Consider the following 20,998-nt stretch of genomic DNA (forward strand, 5'->3'; position numbering starts at 1 on the left):
ATATGTATACACTGTGGCATGGATAGGTCAAGCTAATTAATATCCATTAACTCATATACTTACCATTTTTTTGTGGCAAGAACATTTAAAATCTACTCTTAGTAATTTTGAAATATACAGTACGTTATTGTTAACTATGGTCACTATGTTGTACAATAGATCTCCTGAGCTTGTTCCTCCTGTCTAACTGAAATTTTGTACCCTTTGACCTACATCTACCCAGTCCCCTCCCCTGCTACCCAGGCATGATTCTACTCTCTGCTTCCATGAGCCGGACGTTTTTGGATTCCACACGCGAGATCATGCAGTATTTGTCTTTCTGTGCCTGGCTTATTTCACTTAGGATAATGTGTTCCAGGTTAATCTATGTTTTGAAGCAAGTGATGGTTCACATTTTAAAATATCCTTTAAGAGTATGGGACCAGTTGTTCATTGGAAAGAATTAAAAAGGCAGAATATTTTGCAGCAAACATTTTCCGAGAGTTTTCTACATAATATGAGGCTTAGTCTACCCTCTAAAGTAGTATACTTACATTATGGTTTTAAAAATAAGCAAAACTACAGGTGAAGCAAAAAGTGAGCTGTATGTATGCACTGAAAATTTGTCCTCACTCATCCATGTGACTTTGCTTTTACATGATTCTGAGGAGACTCCTAGCATCAGGATGGCAAATATGCAGACAGAGAAAGTGAATTAACTGGAAGAAAACAAAATAGACCTCTCAGCTGACCCTTTTTTTTTTTTCCACACCTGACCTTGGCCTTTAGAAGGAAAAGGCAAAATTAAAAAAAAAAAAAAAAAGTTATCTGATTTAGTTTAAGAGGCAACTCTCTGACTCTGGCCCAGGGCAGTTAGGCCTATTTTCTTCATTTGGAAAATGTTTCCTAATGTTGGAAAAATAAAAGCTTGCTTAATCAATCTTGATGTAACCCAAAAATCCAAGTAATCAGACTGTTCCATTTCTATACCGTTCTGGTGAGCACAAGTACAGCTTGTGCTCGGTTCAATTCGGATTGTCTTGACACAGCCTGGGAAACAGAATGGTCCTCCGCAGGACACACCTAACTATTGTGCAGATAACATACATCGTCCAGGCATTGCAGGAGTGAAGATATTGCTGTAGTTAAGCTGGTAGTGCAGTTTACTAATATTAATGTCATGTATTAATCTGTCTTGTTTAGTCATCGCAATGCCCCTTGGGGCACAGGTGAGGAGACAAACTCGGATTGGTTAAGGGTGGAGGTCGTCCAGCAGAACCTGCATCAACATTAGGTCTTCTCTCTGCAAGTTCAGTGCGGCCGGGGGTGAAGCTGCTGGCCAAGGGGTGAAAGCCAACATGTGCCAGTGAGTAAGCAATTTTCTGACAAACCCAAGGCCAAGGGAAGTAAGATAAACTTCTTTGTTCCCCTGCATTTCTTCCTATGCTGTCTGGCCCTCCACCCCCTGCCACCTTCAAGCTACTCACACCCACCCCCCTCTGCCCACACCAGCTCAGCCGGCTCTGCAATTTCCATAGGTGGGGATGGGGAACTCTTTGTTTGTGCACTAAGAGCTTCCTCACAGGAAATTTCCTGTGATGGAAACTCCGGGAAACTTCCTGTTGGTTAAGCCACTGCAGGGGGCTGATAACATGAACCACTTAAAACCTCCAAACCTCAGCTCCTGAAGAGGATGGGGTGGTCCTTGCCTGCTTTCTCAAGGGCTGGGAAGGCAAGAAAGTACAAGTGTACAGAAGCCTCAGGATTCTCTCTTGGGTAGTATATTCCAGAAGCTAAAAGCTACAGCTGTGACCAGTAGGTTCTTCTAGAAGATCAGCCGTCATGGTTAAATGGCCTGCTTAGGTTTCTACCAAGAATGGTATCTGCTGGGACATACTGTCTGTATGCATTAATGGGGCTTTGGAAACCATCTCAAGGTTCTAAGTCTGATTCTTTCTACATCATTTAAAAACATATTCCTATTACATTACTGTCCATTGGTATGGGTTTATGAGCACTGCAAACATTTATTTTTAGCTATCACTTATGAACTAGCCATTTTAATTAATCCTTGTCATTGTCAGACATGGCTGACTGTGTACCGTGTGGGTCACTTAGCACCAAGTGTAAATCATCTGGAGCATGTATCACAGGACAACCAATCTTAAGCCCTAGCACAAAATTCCCAAATAGGCTCTGTGATCATTTGACCTAGTCTAGACCTCTAGCGGATTATTTGTTGTTGGCCAGCCCTCCACCAAAGATAAGTTATTCCTAAATCATCCCCTAGGGTTGAACTCAGCTTTGAATGTCTCCAACGTTGGGAATTCTATAGGTTCCCTTAGCAGCTCTCAGAGCCCAGCTCATAGTTTAAAAGTTGGTAGCCCGAATTTTTCCTAGTGACCTGTAAGCCCTGCCCTTGTGTAATAAAAATATTCTACCCTTTGTCCTCTTCCTATACATTCCCGTGTGGCTAGACAGTTACTTCAATGACCTCTTTTAATCACTTGACTAGCCCCAAGTCCATCTCTCTACAAGTTTCTTTATAGGTGTTGTTTTCCTGCTTTAGGGGTTAATGTAGCCTTTCTTTCTAAAATGCACTAAATGTACTGGAAGCTTCAGCCACCCTCTCCAAACGTTTGCGACAGCTTAGTGTTCTTTCTTGCTTCATGTATAGGAAATGATCATTTCAGCATCAGAGTGAATCAGTGAACTGGATATATCTTTAGGTGGGGTTTTGTGGTTGTATTCCTGGTCCACGTAGCAAATTAGGGAAGAATGAAAGAAATTACAGTTAACCAGGAAGAAGTTTGTTGACTGATAAGAAGTCTGCTTGTTAGACTCCTAGAAGACAGAGACCATTATTCAGCTGTGTTTGTATCCACAATATTTTGTAATTTGGGGGCACATCGTCTCAATACACATTTGTTGAATGAATCCTAAAAGTCAAAAGGGAGTAGGTTATTGGACTTGGGTTGTTTCTAGAACACACAAAAATTGTGAATTTTTTAAACTTATTTGTAAAAATATGCTGTCCTCGTGAACTGAGTATTGATCTTCAAAATGTGAGTTATCAGTGATAAGTAATGCTACACGTAACGTACTTAGGAAGGCTAGGAAAAATATTTTTGTAAAGACACCTTGGGACAAACTTTAAATATGAAAATGCAGAACAATGATTTAGTTTGGAGTATTTAGAAGAAGAAGAATAAGGCCTGTCTAAATTTTTTGCAGTACGATTACTCTGGTTTTACATTTGATTTTATATTATAGAATGGGATTAGCTGAAATGTGTTATAAATGGTGAGAGGCTGTCATTGTAAACACCAATTAGCGCCGTTTGTCTACATAAGAATAATTGCTGTTTTCAGTGCATACTTGCTCTAAAATACATCACAGTGATGTCATAATGTTTGTAGGGTAAGCCAAGATATTTATTTTTACTATTGTTGTTATGTCATCATCATCTCATGCTCTTCATCAAAATTTTGTTAAAATACTTTGGGAATCTAGATATCGTCATCTGTTTTGGAAGTCTCATTAGCATAATAGAAAGGACCAAGGGCTCTGGACTCTCTGACCTGATTTCTAGTTCTATTTTTACTGTTCTGTAAATTCTTCCAACAGATTTTTATTGGGTGACTACTGCATACTGTGAGGTGCTAGTAGGTGCATACAGTGTAGTAGGGGAGATCAGCACTTACCAAGGAATTAACACCAGCTATGCAGTACACTTCCTACACAGCGACTAGAGTAATCTATTGTAAAATATAAATCAGATTGTGTCACTTCCCTGCTCCAAAACCTCCACTGACTTCCAGTTACATTTAGAAGCATTCTCCGTATGAAATGTCAGGCCATGTACCATCTGGACCTGGTAAACCCTATAAACGTCTCCACCCTCATTCTTTGTCACCTTTTGTTCTCCTTACCCTCTTCAGCCATACTGATCTTCTTGCTATTTGTGGAACACTCCAACTTTGTTCCCACCCCAGGACCTTTGCATTTGCTGTCCTTCTGCCTATAAAGCTGTTTCTCCAGGTATTCCCTCGTCATATTCTCTCACCTTATCCAGATCTCTGCTGCAATAGCACTCTGTAGAGAAGTTTCCCCGACAGCACTATCCGAAATGGCACCTTCCTTCACTCTCCATCCCCTTTTCCCTGCACTGTTTTCCTTCTTAGCAACTTTCACATCCTACTTTGTAATTTTTTTTAATTGGATGGTGACTCTTACGTATCTATTCAAAATGGCAGGTCTGTGTGCACAGGTAGGGCTTGATGCCTGGTGGGTCCAACTGTAGGGTAATTGGATGGGGGCCTGGCTGCCTCATGGGGAACTCCAGAAGTCTTTTCTTTTGGGCTAGTCAGTTTACCCAAAAAGGAATCCTATGGTCTCCTGCTTGGAAGGAGCCAATATGGGATGGGGCTTGATCCTTTGTCATTCATTACGCAGATTTCCACTGAATTCCCCTGTGTTCCAGGATTCGTCACCCTTGCTCTGTCCTGGACTTGGTGCTCTCTGACTCATCCTGATTCCAGCAAGTAAATGTCCTAATCATCTGCTCCAAGGAGCAGTCGCTGGTCCGGGGAAGGGTGGAATACAGACATGCCTCAGACCCTTTGTTGTTAGTTCCTTTGCTCCCTCCTGCCTTCAGAGGCAGTTGGAACCTCCAGTTTCTGAGGGCTTTTGAGGTTCTGTTAGGAAAACCAGTTTGGCTTTTGGTATCGTTCCCTGTAGGCAGATAGAGTTTAGCTTTTCTGCTCTCTTGTCAGATACCAACTGTCCATCTGCTTTCCATCCTCCAAAACTTTGTGTACCTCTCTCAACTGCCATTGTTTACTCTCCTATTCCGTTGCCTTGTGGGTTTGTACATTTCTTATTCCTCTACCGTAGTTTAGTGGGACTTCAGATAGGAGTAGCAACAGATAGGCTATGTCTCATTTATTCAGTAGCAAGTAGGGGTAAGTGCATCGATGTGGCAATACCAGATGCTTTGAGAGCAGAAAGTGCAGGGACCTGGTCTCAGTGATGGCGTACATTTAAGAGGGGACTTAAAAGCTTAGTAGGAGTTAATCGGGTAAATAGGAGGTCGGATTATTTTTGGGAAGGGGAATAGAGTGCGTGAAGGCCCTGAGCCTGGAAGAGGATTTGTTCTACAGGGAATGGAAAGGCCAGCCCTATTGGCATCGGTGACTTAGCTGTGGAAAACCAGAGCGACATGTTATAGAATTGGAGATGATGTGATAGAATGAGACAGTCACATTAAGGATTCTGGCCTTTATCCTGAAAGCAACAAGCAGCCATGACTATGTTACCTGTGTAACCTTGACCTCATTAACTCCTTGTTCTTTTATAAACCAAACACAGTAATGTCTACCTCATAGAGTTGTGCGCATTAGACGACATCATGTATATACTCTATTGACTTAAAACTGTCATGTTTGTTTGCTGAATTCAATCTTCTGGAACAATGACAAGTCACTGTAGCCCCTCAGGAGAAGAACGGCATAATCAAGATGTCAAGTTGAAGAATAATCTTTGTGATCAACTGAGTGGAAGGTTTAAAGTAAGAAGCAATTGAGAGGCATTGTTCTGGGACCCAAAAGACTACTAACAGGAAAGTTTCAATGGTCCCCACCTCAGACTAAGGTAGACTTTCAAGACGGTATAAATGTTAAATAAGAATTTGAGAATGTTCTAAGCTATATTGCAAAGTGAATATTGCGTGAGGGTTGATTAAGAAGCTTATCCATTGGTAGTTAGGAACTGTAGAGGCACCAAGGAAAGATGGATAGCTCTACGCACCTTTGTGCTGTGCAATTTAAGTTAATAATGAAGCTGTCATTTTAGGTTTTCATGTTTAAAGTGTATCCTGATAATATGTACATTGTTAACAATGTGCTCAACACTATAGATACTTTAAAGAGGTATCTCATCCTCAAGGAACTTTCGCACTTCAATACATTTGTATTTTATTGTAATATATTTATTATTTTAAAGAATTGGCCAGAGAGTTGCGCCTTTTGTGGAGGGATAAATCAGCAAGCGTCAGGCCTCTGAACTTGTTGGCACACATACATGGTGCTCATCCTGCCTGTTGCAGGTCAGCACCAAAGAAGATGTTGAAGCTCAACTCTGTGACCTCACACCCTTGGAGCCTGGGAATCAGCCTTGACTCATGACCTGATACTGCCGAACATGTCTAAAAAGAAAGCAGTGACTTTTAATAGGTCTCACTGATGGTGTCCCACCAATCACATCAGTTAAACAGAATCGTCACAGTGGAGAATTGTCTTGGGTTTCTAGAATTCATTCTGGGTTTTAAAGATGCAGGCGGATTTGGAGGCCCGCGAATTGCAGATTGCCAGGTATGTTTAGGTTGTAAAGTTACCCGTGAAAAGGCAATGTGGTTTGCATTGAGATTGATGTGATTGGATGTAACTGCATTGCTTTTTACAGCTCAGTAGCAACTACTTGCAGTTGTAAGTTTTAGCAGAAACAGGTATCTCCTTAACTTTGATCTTAAGGCATTTCAAAGAGAATTAATACACGCTGGAGAGTAGGTGGGTTTTGATAGTATACTTCGGCATGACTTTTTATTTAACACATGCAGAAATGTGTACTTGTGGAGAAAATTGGTAGAGTCCATTAAAGTACAGACAGATCCACATCAGCTTTACATGAACACATGCATGATCAGGTTTCCAGTTAGGAAACGGTGGCTCTGGGCAGGGGTCTTTAAGTTTTCAGGGCTCATTAGGCAGTGAGCAGGTGAGGCTCAACACTATCAAGTTGACAAATGTGCCATGAAAACTCAAAAATAAGAGTTTTTCATTTCTGAGCCTGTTGAAAGGTGGACGAGAAGGAAAAGGGCAGTCTCCTAATAAAATAATATGTAAAGATTAACCAAATAACCCACTGTAGGTTTTACTCACTGGCAGGCAGCAACAAATCATATTTAAGAAGGAAAGCCTTTACCTAAATGCTTCTATGTAAATGACCTACCTTCTCAATGAAACAGGATGCACCTGTCTAGAGAAGTGTCTGTTCCTAGAGCAGTGGATGTTTGGACTGACAAATTTTATGGACTTTTTGGAAAAAGAAAATTGTAGATGGTTATCAAATCACCGATTCTTTTGCCCCAAGAAGTTTTGCAGAAATAGGAATTACTTCCTGAACTTGAGAAACCACTTACTTGACCTACGTTTTTTGCACCTTAGCACATCCTTCTAAAGTAACAGGAGTATATATTTTTCTCTTTCATACCCTGCATCCCTGTTCCCCAATGGTCATCAGCAGTATACTCACCCATAAGTCAATGAAGGTATCATGAAAAAGAAACATAAAATTCACTTGAAAAAGAATACCTACAAGGCATTCCTAGAATTTTCAGTGTAAGTCATTTTTTGCCAGCAAAGCTAATTGTTCTGAAATACTTGATAACAAGGATGGCATACACAGTTCATCCCAAAGGCTCAACTCCAGGACAGATGCAAGGGGAATGGAATTGGGCCCCACAAGCTGTTGTTGTCATGTGAGTAACTCCAGCTTTAATGTGAATTTCAAATTTCTCTCTACAATTGCAGCTACTACCACCTCCAGCATTTTCCCCATGGGATACAATAAGAAGAAAAAAGTACCTGACAAGGTATACAGTCAGCCCTTTGTATCCACAGGTTGTGCATCCATAGATTGAACCAACCAAGGATTGAAAATGTTCTGGAAAAAAATTCACATAATAACAATGCAACAATAAGAAATAATACAAATTTTAAAAATATAACAGCTATTTACATAGTATTTACATTGTATTAGGTACTATGAGTGATCTAGACATGGCAGATTGTGTACAGGTTATATGCAAATACTATGCCATTTTGTATAAGGGACTTGAGTATCCGTGGATTTTGGTATCTGTGGGATGTCCTAGGGCCAATCCTCTGCATAAACAAGGGGACAGCTGTACTGGAAAGTAAATAAAGCCGCACCAGGGAGGGTAATAGCAGGCAGTAAAGTAGCAAGAGAAACTAATAGAAGAGAGAAAGGTCCCTGTGAAAAATAAAGGAGTGCTGGGAAAAGGAAGGATGAGTAGAAAAATGTGACTTCGGGGAATTCGTTATTAGCTGGATGCCCTGCTGAAGAACGGGAGGAAGTGGGTGAAAGAGAGGGGGTAGGTAGTGGGATGATGGAATGCGGACTGGAGGAAGGAAAGGATAAGGAGGAGGAGGAAAAGAGTACGTAAAACAGGAAGGGAAGACACAAAATGAATATAGAAAGGAAATTGAAGAGACCTGAAGGCAAAAGGAGAAAAGGAAATGTAAGAAGGAAGGAATGAAAATAAATAAGTAAAATAGGAATGAAGTTCCAGATTTATTTAGCCATAGCTATAGAAACTTATCATCAATTATTGATTTTCTCTTGTCATGAAGAGGAAAATGATATGGATAATCCAAAACAATGAATCATTTCCAAAGCATTCATGTGTTTCGACTTAAGGTACATGTTCTTAATTATTCTGAACTGTATATTTGTCTTTTGTGTGTGTGTGGTTTAAAATTTTTTTAATAAAATGAAGAATCCACGAGTTACCTACGGTTCAGTGGAAACAGCTCTTTATCCCTAGTTTTGTTCCTTCCTGCATCCTCCTTTGGGATGGGGGAGGACCAGTATCTGCAGATGTCCCTTAATCTGTGGTTAAGCCATATGCTTACCTACCCTCCCAGTCTCTTTGTTCACCATAAAACCCTGATCTTGGCTATTTCTTGGAAATTGGGGAGGGAATAGAGCATTTTACTCAAAGACTTCTATGAGCTGGTCCAGGGTGTGGGTAGAGAGCCCCAACCCTCTTTTCTCCTAATTCCTTCTGCATTGCGGTGTCTTGGAGTGAGAATAAACAGAGGGTTTGAAGGTGGGTTTATGTTCAAGGGCTTTCTAGATGGACTCTCAAGTCCATCTAGAAGTCCAACCTCAGAGTCCATCTAGAAAGCCCTTAAATATAAACCCATGAAGAAAAGCACTTATTTACATCACAAAGAGCACAGAAGACCGGTAATTCAAATGCATTTTTGAAGACCTTGGAAGAACTGGAGGTGGCTTCCGTGTGGAGGGTACATGTGTGAGTCTCGGTGGCTATACAGCTCAGAACCAAACATCTGTGTGCCTGATCCATAGTTTCTAAATATCATGGAGGGGCAAAAACGTATGAGTGTGAATTAATGTGAGAGAAACCGCACTAAAACAAAAGTACCTCTGGTGTCTTGAGATTCTGGTTGGAGAGATCCGATCTAAAACATGTATGACTGTGGCAATTAGTGAGATCCACGTGTCAGACTTTCCTCTCTGTTCCTGATGAGGATTAAACCGGAAAGGTAGATTGGATCCATCTTTCATAATAACTACACCTTCTGGAAGATTTGAAATTATTATTTTCTTTTTGTTTGCTACTGCTTTTATACATGTGTTGTAGGACTGTGGGTTAATGGACAGTCCGTATCATCATCTATCCCTAGTTTTCAACCAGTGACCCCCATTCCAAACGTGGCACCACTGAGTAATGGCCACCGACCTCTGCTTGGACATCTCTAACGGTGTCTTGCAGACAGCCCTGCCCTTTTTAAACATCACCAATTTTCAGAAAGTTTTTTCAACTTTTAGATAAAAAATATTTATTTAAACAAAAGCCTCACGCCATTTTCAGAGCAGTGGCACGGCAAATAATTGATTCTTTTCATGGTCTGCCTGTGTTTTTCACTCTCTAACTCTAATCATTGCCCCAGTATTGCTAATAACAGGAGCTCAGCCTCAGCCAGTCTTTCTGCCTTTACCTCGTGCTCTCGTGGTATCTCGATTACCGGACTCATTTTGTATCTAACTGAAAACGAGAAATGCTCTGTTTATATAAACATAAAGCTTGGCAATCATTAGGAAAAGGAAAGGCGGCTTAGCGAAGGCCAGTCACAATTCCAAGAAGCGGTGTCTTCTGGAACATTCTATGATGACCCTGCCACTGGAGTTATCTGCTTTTCTGTCTGGTTTCAGAGTTTCCAGAAAAGACTTGTCGCTTTCAGAATACTTCCCAGCCTTTCCTTTGATGCCTGGATTTCTACCATGAGCAGTTTACCCCGTGAGCAAGGACTTTTGTTTAAAAAAAGCATACAGACCAGGGAGATAGATCATTAAGCTCTCGGTGGTCATTTCACTAGAGCATTAATCACTTTTAGATTCCTTCCTGGACGCTTGTTTTAATGGGTGGTGGAGGAGAGAGGAAGCGGGATGTGTAGGTCACTGGCGCAGGCTCCTGGAGGAAGGGGCTGTGGGGATTAGGAGGAAAGAAGGAAAAGGAAGGTGACATTTCCGAGTGCCTGCTGTGGACCAGCATTTTCACCTGTATAATTTTTACAATCCCTGTGAGTTGGGATCCACTTTTTACAGATGAGGAAATGAAAACAGGAGACTAAGTGACCTGCCCAGGTCATAGGCTAGTCAGGCACAGGGCTGAGATTTAAACCAGAGCCGCCTAATCCAAAATTCGTGCTCATTCATTAATATTAGCCCGTGATACCTCGTGCCATCCTTGAAGGGAAAAGGGCAGAGAGCTGGAAAGCTGACACAGAATCACCTGCTTCAGAATTTTGCCTTGTCTGCAAGCCTCGCTTTGAGGCCAGGCACCGTGGCTCCTGCCTGTAGTCCCAGCTGCTCGGCAGGCTGAGGTGGGAGGATCGCTTGAGCCCAGCAGTTTGAGGCTGCTGTGAGCTATGATGATGCCACTATACTCCAGCAACAGAGTGAGACCCTGCCTCAAAAAAAGTAATAAAATAAATAAAATAAAAGCATCACTTTGAAATCATCCACAGGTGGTGATAAAAATGTCCTAATGCTAACTCATTTTAAGCCTTGGCTTTATTCTACCTACCATTTACATATAACACTGTGAAATATTTTACGTGTAATAAGGTATTTGTTTCTAAGGAGCCTTCCTCCACTTGTTTAGAATATTTTTGTCATTTTCCCACTCATTATCATGGATATTGCCCCATTTTGGAGAAATGGACTGTGTCACACTCTTCATGTGAGTCCGTACAAATCTTGCATTTTTGCCAGAAGGCTGGCGAAGATGGGCCCAGAGGTGCCTTCCACCTCTGATTCCTCCAGTATTTTGTCTGTACCGTGTGCTCTTACATCAGATCACAGTTAGCGCACGGCCGGCTTTCTGCACGGGTTCCCTTCGGGAAGGATGTGGGAATAATTCCTAGGTATCTCCCCCAATTAGTCATAGCCGTGAATGCTGTAAAACCCCTTTAACTCCCTCCGTCCCCTGCTCTCACTTACACACTCAGCTGTGTTTAGTGCTCGTCTGGGATATTTTATGCCTCTCTCTCTGATGCTTTCGGGACCAGTGGGTGCCTTGTCCTCGGGTGGGTTTCCCTGTGTTCCCGAAACACGCTGCTGTCTGACTTCAGGAGAGGATCTTCCAGAGGCCCGTCTCTTCTCCCCTCGGTGTTTTTTCACGGCGACCGCAAAACAACGCCTGCTCTATTAAGTACACATTCCTAGGACTGTAACAAAAGGCTTCTGTGAGTTTGAAAGCTGCAGGGGAGGCTACCACGTGAAGGCCTGAAGATTTAAAGGGATTCATTTCTTCCGTGCTGGGGACTGCATTGTGTTTGAGTGCGGTTCGGAGTCTGCTTCTCCACCACAAGGGGAAATAGAAATCTGCCCTAAAGCGGCGCAGGGACCCCAATCGGTCTTTATCCTCGCAGCTTAGTGATTTCCTGCCACCCCAGTGGCAGGCAGCGGGGCGCCCTGACACTCTGGAGCCTCCAGGCCCCTCGGACCAGGGGAGGGGCCACGTGGGAGCGCCTCCCAGGCTCCGAGCCCGCGGTTCACAGTTCGAGGGTGTCTTTGCTTGGCTGCTTAGCCAGGCCTGTTCCAACAGCCACAGCAAACCTGCCCTCCAGGGAGAGTGCATTTCAGTGTTTTAGGAGAGATACGGGGAATCAGAATTTTCCATCCTTCCCAATCAGGGAGAATTGGATTCAACAGAGAAAGGAAAGAGCGTTAAAAAGAAAGTCCCCTTCCCTGCCCCTCCTCAGCCCATCTGCCCCCCACCCCCAGTCCACCCCACCAAGGGCACACTGTCCCCCTGCCCTACGTTGGAGGGAAGCCTTCCTCCCTGCCTGGTGGTCCCGTGAACCCTGGGGCTGGCTGTGTTGCTGAGCTCTTGCCTCTTCGGTAGCAGAGGTAATGTGGCCATGACTCAGAATTATGGGACCCCAGATGCTAAGGAAGTGAACTAACTTCTTTTCAGCTCACAGCAGACTCATAGGCAACACAGTAGGTTTCATGTTCTAATGAAACAGTGTAGAAACCTTGTCCTTGGTGACTAAGTGCTTTGTGGTGTGAGCGCCTCTCTCTCTCCACCCCCCGCCCAACCCCTTCATTGCCTACCCTTTCTTGCTTTCTCTGAGCTGACAGCTATAAATCCGACCCAAATTCCCTTAACCAGAGGGTACCCCGGAGCACGACCTTGAAAAGAAGACGCTTGCGATAGGCACTTTTAGACTTGGATGTTGTTCCTTGGATTTAGGAAATGCTGGAGAAATCTTTCACTGTATTTAAGGAGAGCCTGTGTGGTTAGTGGCTAGGGCCTTGGACACAGAATTAACAATAATACAAAGAAGTACACACGCAAAATGCAAACTTTGTAATGAAGAACAACTTACAATTATATGGCACCTTTTTTTCCAGGGAGTACCAAGCACTTCCTTGTAAATTCTGTCCTATTCTCACAAAGCATGAATTATTTCCTAGAAATGATTTAGGCTCTTTTGAAAAACGCATTGATTCTTTTAAACATGTCACGACTGCAGTTACAGTAAAACCTCTATTATCTGATTTTCTGTGAATTGTAAAGCTATTATTAACTGGTACATTATATATTTTACCAGTACAGTGACAGCTGATGTTTCTAATGGTGACCCCAAAGTTCTGTAAGATCCTGAATTACCCACTCAGGAATCAAAGAAAGATTGAATTGTAAGTTCGATTATGTCCATGTTAAGTGTCTATTTTATTATATTGAGATCTGTTTTAAGGAGGGTCCCCAATTGTACATCCATCATGATTTTCCAGGACACTACCAACCTAAAATATTTTGTCATTTCTTGGCCTTGTAAACCAAACCTTGTAAAAAGAATTTTTTTTCAATACTTCGTGTCCAAACTACAGATGATTAGATCTCAAACATGACAGGGAAACAAAATTTCTTTGTCATAGCAGGTATTGAAGACATGAAATATCATAAATATGATCACCCAAGTGTGGGACAGATCACCCCAAACACTTGCCATTATTATTCTTAGAGATCTTAGCCCAGCCACGTGTGTTGTGAGTCGTGCCTGGGTTTGACACCATCAGAGGCTGGCAATAGTTGGGCATCCACTTCCTAAATGGCTCAGATTGATGGGTCTTCTTGTCAAGCTCTGCAACTCTCTCTCAGGCTTTGTGAGATGTGGTTTGTGTTATTTTCCTTGAAGGAAACATTATATAGAAACAAAACTGCAGCATACAATGAGGAGCCTTTAACCAAGAAATTAGAATTGGATAAATGTCTGGGAAAGGGGTTAAGACAAAAACACAGCACAGGGAAAGAAATGTGAGCAGAATGTGCCTCTTCCCCACGGCCCCTGCCTTGCATCAAGCCCTTCCTGAGAAGCACAAATGCAAATTGCCACCAAGGTAGCTGCGGTACAGGGGCAGGACGTAGGCGCTGCTTCTCGCAGGTTAAGCTCAGAAAGCCCAGAGCTTGAGCCCAGCAAGAGCCTAAAGGAGAAGGAAACAGAGGACCTAAAACAACAGAAAAGGAAATACCCTGCTGTCCTCTGGTTCATCAGTTCACACACTTACTTGGAGACATCAAATCATGCCACAAAATAGGGTATCTACTTACCCTTTAATGGTGTTTTATGGTAATGTCAAAGAACCTTCATGTCCATTGCCTCATTTGATCTCACAACAGCCCTGCAAAATGAGCATCATAGAAAAAGTTATTCCCGCTTTCCAGATGAGAAAACAGGCTCAAAGACAGTGAGCACCTTGGCTAAGTCCTGTCCAAGCAAGGGAGGGGACAAAGCAAGGACAAAAGCACAAGGCTTCTAATTCGTTATCCATGATTTCCTGATGCCTATAATAACCTGATAGCATAGGTAAGGCAGCTGGTCCATATGGGGAGGCCTCTTGGAGGACAGTGACCCATGGTGCCACCTCTCTCTCCCTTGGGCGTTCAGTGTGTTAGGAGAGCCCTGGACTGAGAGCCAGAAGATAGATCTCACTTCTGATCCTGCCCTACCTCTAACTGGTTGTGCAACTTTGATCAAGCCATTTAGCCTCCTTCCCTTCAGGGGGCTCAGATGAAAATAAGAACAATAATATCTGCACCACTGACTCACCCGGCTGCTGTGAAGGCCAAATGAGACGATGTGTTCGAAAGCACTTTGCAAACTGCAAAGAGTTGCCAGCCATTTCTCCTGCTTTAGCTCAGAGGAGAAAGACATCCAGGTGAAGGAATCGGTGTGTGTGATGACTTAGGTTTGGGGATATTTGTAAATAGAACATAACAAATAAATTCATTTGACAGGGGCAGGGGACAGTATGGTGGCTATAGTAGAAACTCCTGGAACCCGCAGTTGTGGAAGGATTTGAAACTCAAAAATTATGCAAAAGGCAGTTCCATTATGGTTCCTGCTGTTATGCTGTTCAACACCTCTGATGATGGCGTGTCTAATCCTTCTGGGATGGTAGGTTATAAGAGACTCACAAAGAGAGTGGCCCTGAAAGAGTGTTTGTGTATTTTGGATTGCAAGTGTTTCACCAGGCAGAGGGGGTGGTTTGTGCACGGGCCAGAGAAGATGCCTCTGGGAGTTGTAAGCATGTTGATGTGGCTGGAGCCAGGTCTGCTGGAGGGTGATGTGGGAAGTTAGGCAGCAGCTTAGGAGGCCCTGGGAAGCTTCTGAAAATGTTTGAGCGAAGAAGTCACACACTCAGCTTTATGTTTGAAAGAGAACGCTGCCTCATACTCCATTCTCAGCTACCTGACCCTGTTAGTTTTTACTGGATAGAGGAAGAGATCTTAAGGTATGCAGAAACTAAGGAGCTTGGAATCTGAAGTCTTGCCTGCCCCCCTGCTCCGTGAGCCTGCAGCCAGCTGTCTTTCTCTGGCTAAGCCAAAGGATGGTGGGATACCACCCAGCACGGAGCTTTGAAGTTGGCTGAAGGGTCCACATTGCAGTTGACAATTTCATCAAATTAAACTATCTCTGCTTTTCCTTTGATAGTCCCCTATAGCGAATGGGAACTTTCACCAGACACCAGGTTCTTTCCATCCTTCCACTGGACTCACAGCCCACTTAGATAATTGGGATGTTCAGAGTCCCAAGCCAGGGACGTTACCATTACCATCCTCAGGGTGAGTGGAAGGGGTGACACTCTCCAGCCTTTAGAAGTACGTGGTGACGTGCCATGAACATGGTCAGGGAGTCTGAGCTTGGAGTCAGACAGGCTGCAAATCCTGGTTCCACCACTCACTGGACTCAGGGTCTCCCCAAGTCCTTTAACCCCTCTGACCATGTCTGCATTTTCTCATCAGGAAAATGGGAACAGTAATGTCTACCTTCCAGAGCTATGGTGAGAACGAAATAGTACCTCCAAAGCACCAGGTATATAGTAGAATCTCAATTTATGCTTTTGCCTTTAAATGCCAGAAGTTAATATTCTTTCAATACTTACTCTCTTGGAAGCAAAAGACCCTGTTTGTGTGACGCTCCCATCTGCTGTACTGGATTATGGAAGCTCAAGAAATAGGAATTAATGATGAGGCATATCCGAAAGGAAACTGTCTCTAAGATGCCAAACAAGGAAACCTTAAGAAGGAAGAAAAGCCAAAAAATAAATCCATTGATCAGTGGTCAAAAATGTCATGTGCCGACCTTATAAGTCTTGAAGACTAATTTCCACTGATAATCTCAATGCCTACCCAACTAATAATGTACTTTTCTAGCTACAAAGACAACGCTTGTACGGGACAGTTTTACTAGACAAATCATTGTCAGAAAGTCTCGCTCTCCTCCGTGGCCACAGACAGCACACCGAGGCCTGGCCCGCCCCCGGGCTGGCTTGAGAGCCTGGACACCCCTAGCGGGTGGGTTCCGCGGGGAGCACAAAGGCAGACACACAGAGGCTTGCGTGCAGGGCCTGATGCCTGGTGGGAAAAGACATCTGCACTCGGAACTCTAATTTAACACAGCGTCCTAGAAATTCTGCATACATCTTCAAAGTTCTCTGGAAGCAAGAAGACAGGAGGAAAGACATTTTTAGAAGGAGCTTCATGGAAGGAGTGGCTTTAATTTCAGGCCTTAAAAGAGACGCGAGTTTCCACAGGCAAAGAGGGAGGAGAAGGTGTCCCCGTCGGGTGCAGCGGGCGTGTGAGCAGGGCCACGCCGGGGAGCGCTGGTTGGAAGGGCTCAGAAAAGGCTCGGGGGCCAGATTAGGATGTTGGGTGCCTCTTTAAAGAGAGGGATTTTATTCCGTGCGCCTTTGGCGGGGAGCCATGGAGGTTTTTAATCAAACGAGCAATGGCAATGGTTCTTAAGGAAGGTTTCTCCGGGAACACAGTGTATTCTCACTGAGTATTGGTGTAGTTTTGGTTATAGACCAGTTACAGTGAGGAGCTTGGGATCTCTGAGCCTAAAATCTGTGCTTCCAGGGGAGAGTGGAAGTGTCAGTTTTCAAGCTGTTCAAGACACTTCTCTCAACTGGGCTCCCACCCTGCCCCTCAAGCCTGAGGATGACCCGCCTCTGCTCTGCTAGCCCTGCGCTGTTCTCTAGACCGCAGCCCCTCGTGCCTCTGCGGGCTCCCAGCCGGCCTCTCCTGCTCCTCCACAGGGACCCGCCAGCACCCTCACTCCTCCCCCGCTCGCCCCTTGTCTGCACTCACACCCCATCTCCTTCCCTGTCTCGTGACTGTCCGCAGAGACCCTTTCCTCCGAGCTCTCCCCTCTCTGCTCTACGGTCAGCCTCGTTCCCACCTGCGCTTAGTTCCCTTCCAGCACGAGAGACGCCTGCCTGGGCTCCACGTCTCTCTTTCCTTCACAGCCCAGTGTTCGAAAGAGTGACCCGCATGTGCTCCTCGTGCCCTCACCTCCCGTTAATCGCTCAACCCGCCGTGGCTGGTCTCTGCCCCGTTACGCCCCTGCTCTGGCCATAGTCACCAGGTGCCACATCCATGTGACACGCCTTGCTGCTCCTTGTCTGGACTCACATGTCTGACGCTGCCTGGAACACACTCCCCTGACTTGTCCCCTCCTTCAAGAGTACACCTTTTATTCGTCGCTTGTTTTGCTTCAATGTTTTCCTCTGGAAAGCTCTTCTCCTCCAACAGTTTCAACAACTAGCAAGACCTGTGTCTGAAGTCCCAGATGCATATATACAACTGCATACCGGGCCTCTTCGCTTAAGTGTCCCACACTCATCTCACAGTAAACAAAATGGAATATACTCCCCCATTCCATCCTCTGTGGGTAGAGACAGATAGGCACCTCTGTCCATCTGGTTGCAGGAATCAGAAGCCTGGATGTTGTCATCGACTGCGTCCTCCACGTTGAATTCATCTCCAAGTCTATCAGTTCTACTTCCAGAGTACCGTGAGCTCCTCCCTTGTCCATTCCTGCTGCTTTGGTTCAGGCTGACAATGCCCATCATCTCCATTTCTGCGACAGCTTCTCACTGGTCTCCGTGTACCAGCCTTGCCCTGTTCTAACTCATTCTCCACTCAGCACCTGGAGTGACCTTTCGAAAACAGTGTCTGATTATGTTACTCCCTTGTTTGAAAATTTTCAGTGACTCCATGTAGCCTTAGGATAAAATCTAAACTCCTTAGTATGACAGACAAGGCCTTCCCAATAACAGCTGACATTTATCAAGTACATCATCTATGCCAGGCTTTGAGCATATCTCAACGTGCTTAATGCTCACAATTCCTTGATAGAGGTCCTGCTACTATCCCAGTTTTACAGTGGGGGAAATTGAAGCACAGAAAGGCGCATGCCTTGCCTAAGGTCACACAGCTAGGAAGTTGAGAAGTCAACATTCAACCCAGGAAACCCAACTCCAGGGCCACACTCCTAACCACTGTGCTGCACTGTCCCCTTCATGCGGCATGGCTTCTCATTGACTCAGAAATATTTATTGAGTACTTAAAGTGGGCCAGAAACTGCTAGAGGCACTGAGGAATGAAATCCCTGTTTACATTCTAGTGAAGAAAATGAATAATAAACAAGGTAAATAGTAAAATAATTAGATAGCGATCTATGCTAAGAAAAAAAATAAAGCAAGAAAGAAGATAAGGACGAATCAGAGTGCAGAGATTTGTGGTTTTAGACGGCATGTCCAGGGGGGGACGTGAAGGAAGTGAGTGTGTCTAGGAGAAGGCTCCAGCTGAAGGAGCAGCAAGTCCAAAGGCCCTGAGGTGGGAACGTGCCTCGTGTGTTGGAACAATGGCGAGGACGTCAGTGCGGCTGCAGCAGAATAAGGGAGGGAAAGAAGGTAGGAGATGGGTTCAGACAGGTCAGATCATGCAGGGCCCAAAAGATCATTTTAGGGACCTTGACATGAACTCGGAGTGAGACAGGAAACACTGGGATTCTGAGCAGAGGAGTGACGTGATTAAGTGGACCCCTCTGGGAGGTCTATTGAGAACAGACTGCAGGGGAACAGGGTTGGGGGCTGGGAGACTGTCAGGGACCAGTGACAGTGATCCAGGTGAGGGATGATGGTGGCCGGGACTGATGTCGTGGCAGCAGAGGTGGCAGAAGTGGGAGCATCTGGATACATTTGGAAGGCAGAGCCGACGGCGTTCACCATGCATCAGTAGGGGATGTGAAAGGAGCAGTCGAGGATGGCTGCATGGCGTGGGGCCCAGCCTTCTCTGAGATGGGAAAGAAGGGAAGGGCAGGTTTGGACAAGTGACATCTGGGGTCAGTTTGGGACATATGAAGTCTAACATGCCTGTTAAGCATCAGAATGGAGATGCTTCGTCCCCTCCCACTCCCGTTTGAACACACACGTAAATCTCATGTTCTAATCCTACTGAACTCCTCAAAGTTTCCCAAACTGGTTGTGCCCTCTCATGTGTCCAGGCCTTTGCATCTGCTGTTCCCTCTGCCTAGGACGCTGTCAGCCCATCCTTCAGTTGAGAACGTCTTCCCTGGTCGTGCACGAATGCTCTGACTTGTAGCTGTAACTGTCTCTTTACATTCCTTTCTTATGTTCCTTCTAAGTCCGTGACATCCAGGTGTCATTCGCCTTATGTACCTTGCACCCACCCTGAGATGCATAATGGGCGCCTGACAGGTTAGATGGACAGGAGAGTGGGTGAGGGAGCAGAGAGGTGGACATGTGAGCACTCGGCACACTGAGACCAAACTGTGTTTTGATGGTGGTGATGGGAATTCCCCTGGAACGTAGCCAGGTGAGATGATCGCCCAGACTGAAATGAAAGAAACAGCAGATGTCAGCAAGTTTTTGTGTTAATCCTACAGTGTGCGTTAGAACGCTCCAGCATAAGTCCCCTTTCCCGCACCCTCTCCCACCTTCCTACCCCGGTTCTGGCTCCTGGTCTGATTAATCTCTAGCATCAGCAAACGTGTACCCTCCACTTTACACATCCAGGTCTGTAGGGGAAATTTGGGTTATAAAACCGGAAGAGTGTTTAACCTAATGGCGTGCTGCAGGCTCACTTTCCACGGGCCTCGGAGTCTGCCAAAATGATCAGGCCTCATTATTTAGGAAGCTGCCTCAGCCAGGCATTACTAATTTGGGCATTACTAATTCGGATGCCTATTCAGGCAAATGAGCAATGAATGTAAAGTGCTTTTGTCAGTGAATCGCAAGTGAAGAGAAGAGGGAGGGGGGAGGCAAAAGGAAAGTGATAGAATGTTTTGAGTTTTGCTTCATTTCCAGAAAGGACAGCCATTGCTTCCTGGAAGCTGCACTTGGCAACAGGCACGGGGAATGGGAAAGATTTATTTCCCTTTGCCAAAGCTCAATAATTCAGCCTGAGTATTTCAAATCGATACGTTTCTTGCAAAGTTTCCAAGGGCTGCATTAAAAAAGCCATTTTTAAAAATTATCAGTACACGACAGCATCCTCCGAGGAGACTGGCATGTGAGGGATGAGGCGGGCCTTCCAAGCAGACAAAACTGCAGTGAGAAAGGAGGCTGTCAGAAGCCCGAAAGCAGAGTCGGGGCTGACAGCAAGAGCTGTCGCACCTGCAGGGCCTCTGGCGTTAACACACCTCATTGCTTTTGTGGGGCTCTTTGTGAGAAGAGCAGCCAACTCCGGCTCCTCCTAAGGGCTTGCGTGGGGAAAGCTGTGACTAAAACTCCCTGTGTCTTTGAAGCTGCAATTCGTCACTGACTCGGGAAAGACTGACTTGAGCAGGTCCTCACCGTGATGTAGGATTGCTGAGGTGTCTAGTCGACAGGCTGAGTCACTCAAATTTTTGTAAATTGTTAAAAATTTCATAGTTTCGATATCTGAAAGTCTTTTTGTGATAAGAGATAGGAAAAGACGGTAAAAAAAAAAATTGTATTTCTTTATTGTCGTTGTTTTAATCCCCACTAGAAATTCCTTCCATTTGGAAGTTTTATCTTCACCAGAACCATTCCTTAATTGATTCAGTGAGAGAACCTGCGTATCCCCTGCCTTGACTTCCAGTGCCCTTTAAGCGTCAGGGTCATCTGTTTTTCCCAGTATTCCCTCTGGATGTGGTCTCTGTGTTTCCTGAGTGTAGAGGTCCCTGCGCTGTAACCCCCGTTGGTGGGGACAGAGACCGCTCGGATTAATTATCACATTTCTTTCACTTGCTGCCACAAAGCCCGGCAGCAGTTCCCCAGGAGACTCCCCAAGATTGGTGCTCCTCTTATGAGACACCAGAGGGATTCTGTCCTTTCCAATACGAGG

General features: G+C 44.7%; 1 protein-coding gene across 3 annotated transcripts in view; it reads left to right on the forward strand.

Moving 5' to 3' along the window:
- ETV6 (ets variant 6) overlaps window positions 1-20,998 on the forward strand; it is a 238,309-nt gene that overhangs the window by 153,440 nt on the left and 63,871 nt on the right. Inside the window, exon 1 of one of the 3 annotated variants that reach the window (XM_012655800.1) lies at window positions 15,645-15,695. The exons of the other annotated variants lie outside the window; for them this stretch is intronic. The gene's annotated coding sequence lies outside the window, so the exon portion shown is untranslated. Of the gene's footprint in view, window positions 1-15,644; window positions 15,696-20,998 lie in introns of those variants that run through there. 3 annotated transcript variants of the gene reach the window in all.

The sequence above is a fragment of the Propithecus coquereli genome, unplaced genomic scaffold, assembly GCF_000956105.1.
Source record: "Propithecus coquereli isolate 6110/MARCELLA unplaced genomic scaffold, Pcoq_1.0 Scaffold487, whole genome shotgun sequence".
Taxonomy (NCBI): Eukaryota; Metazoa; Chordata; class Mammalia; order Primates; family Indriidae; genus Propithecus; species Propithecus coquereli.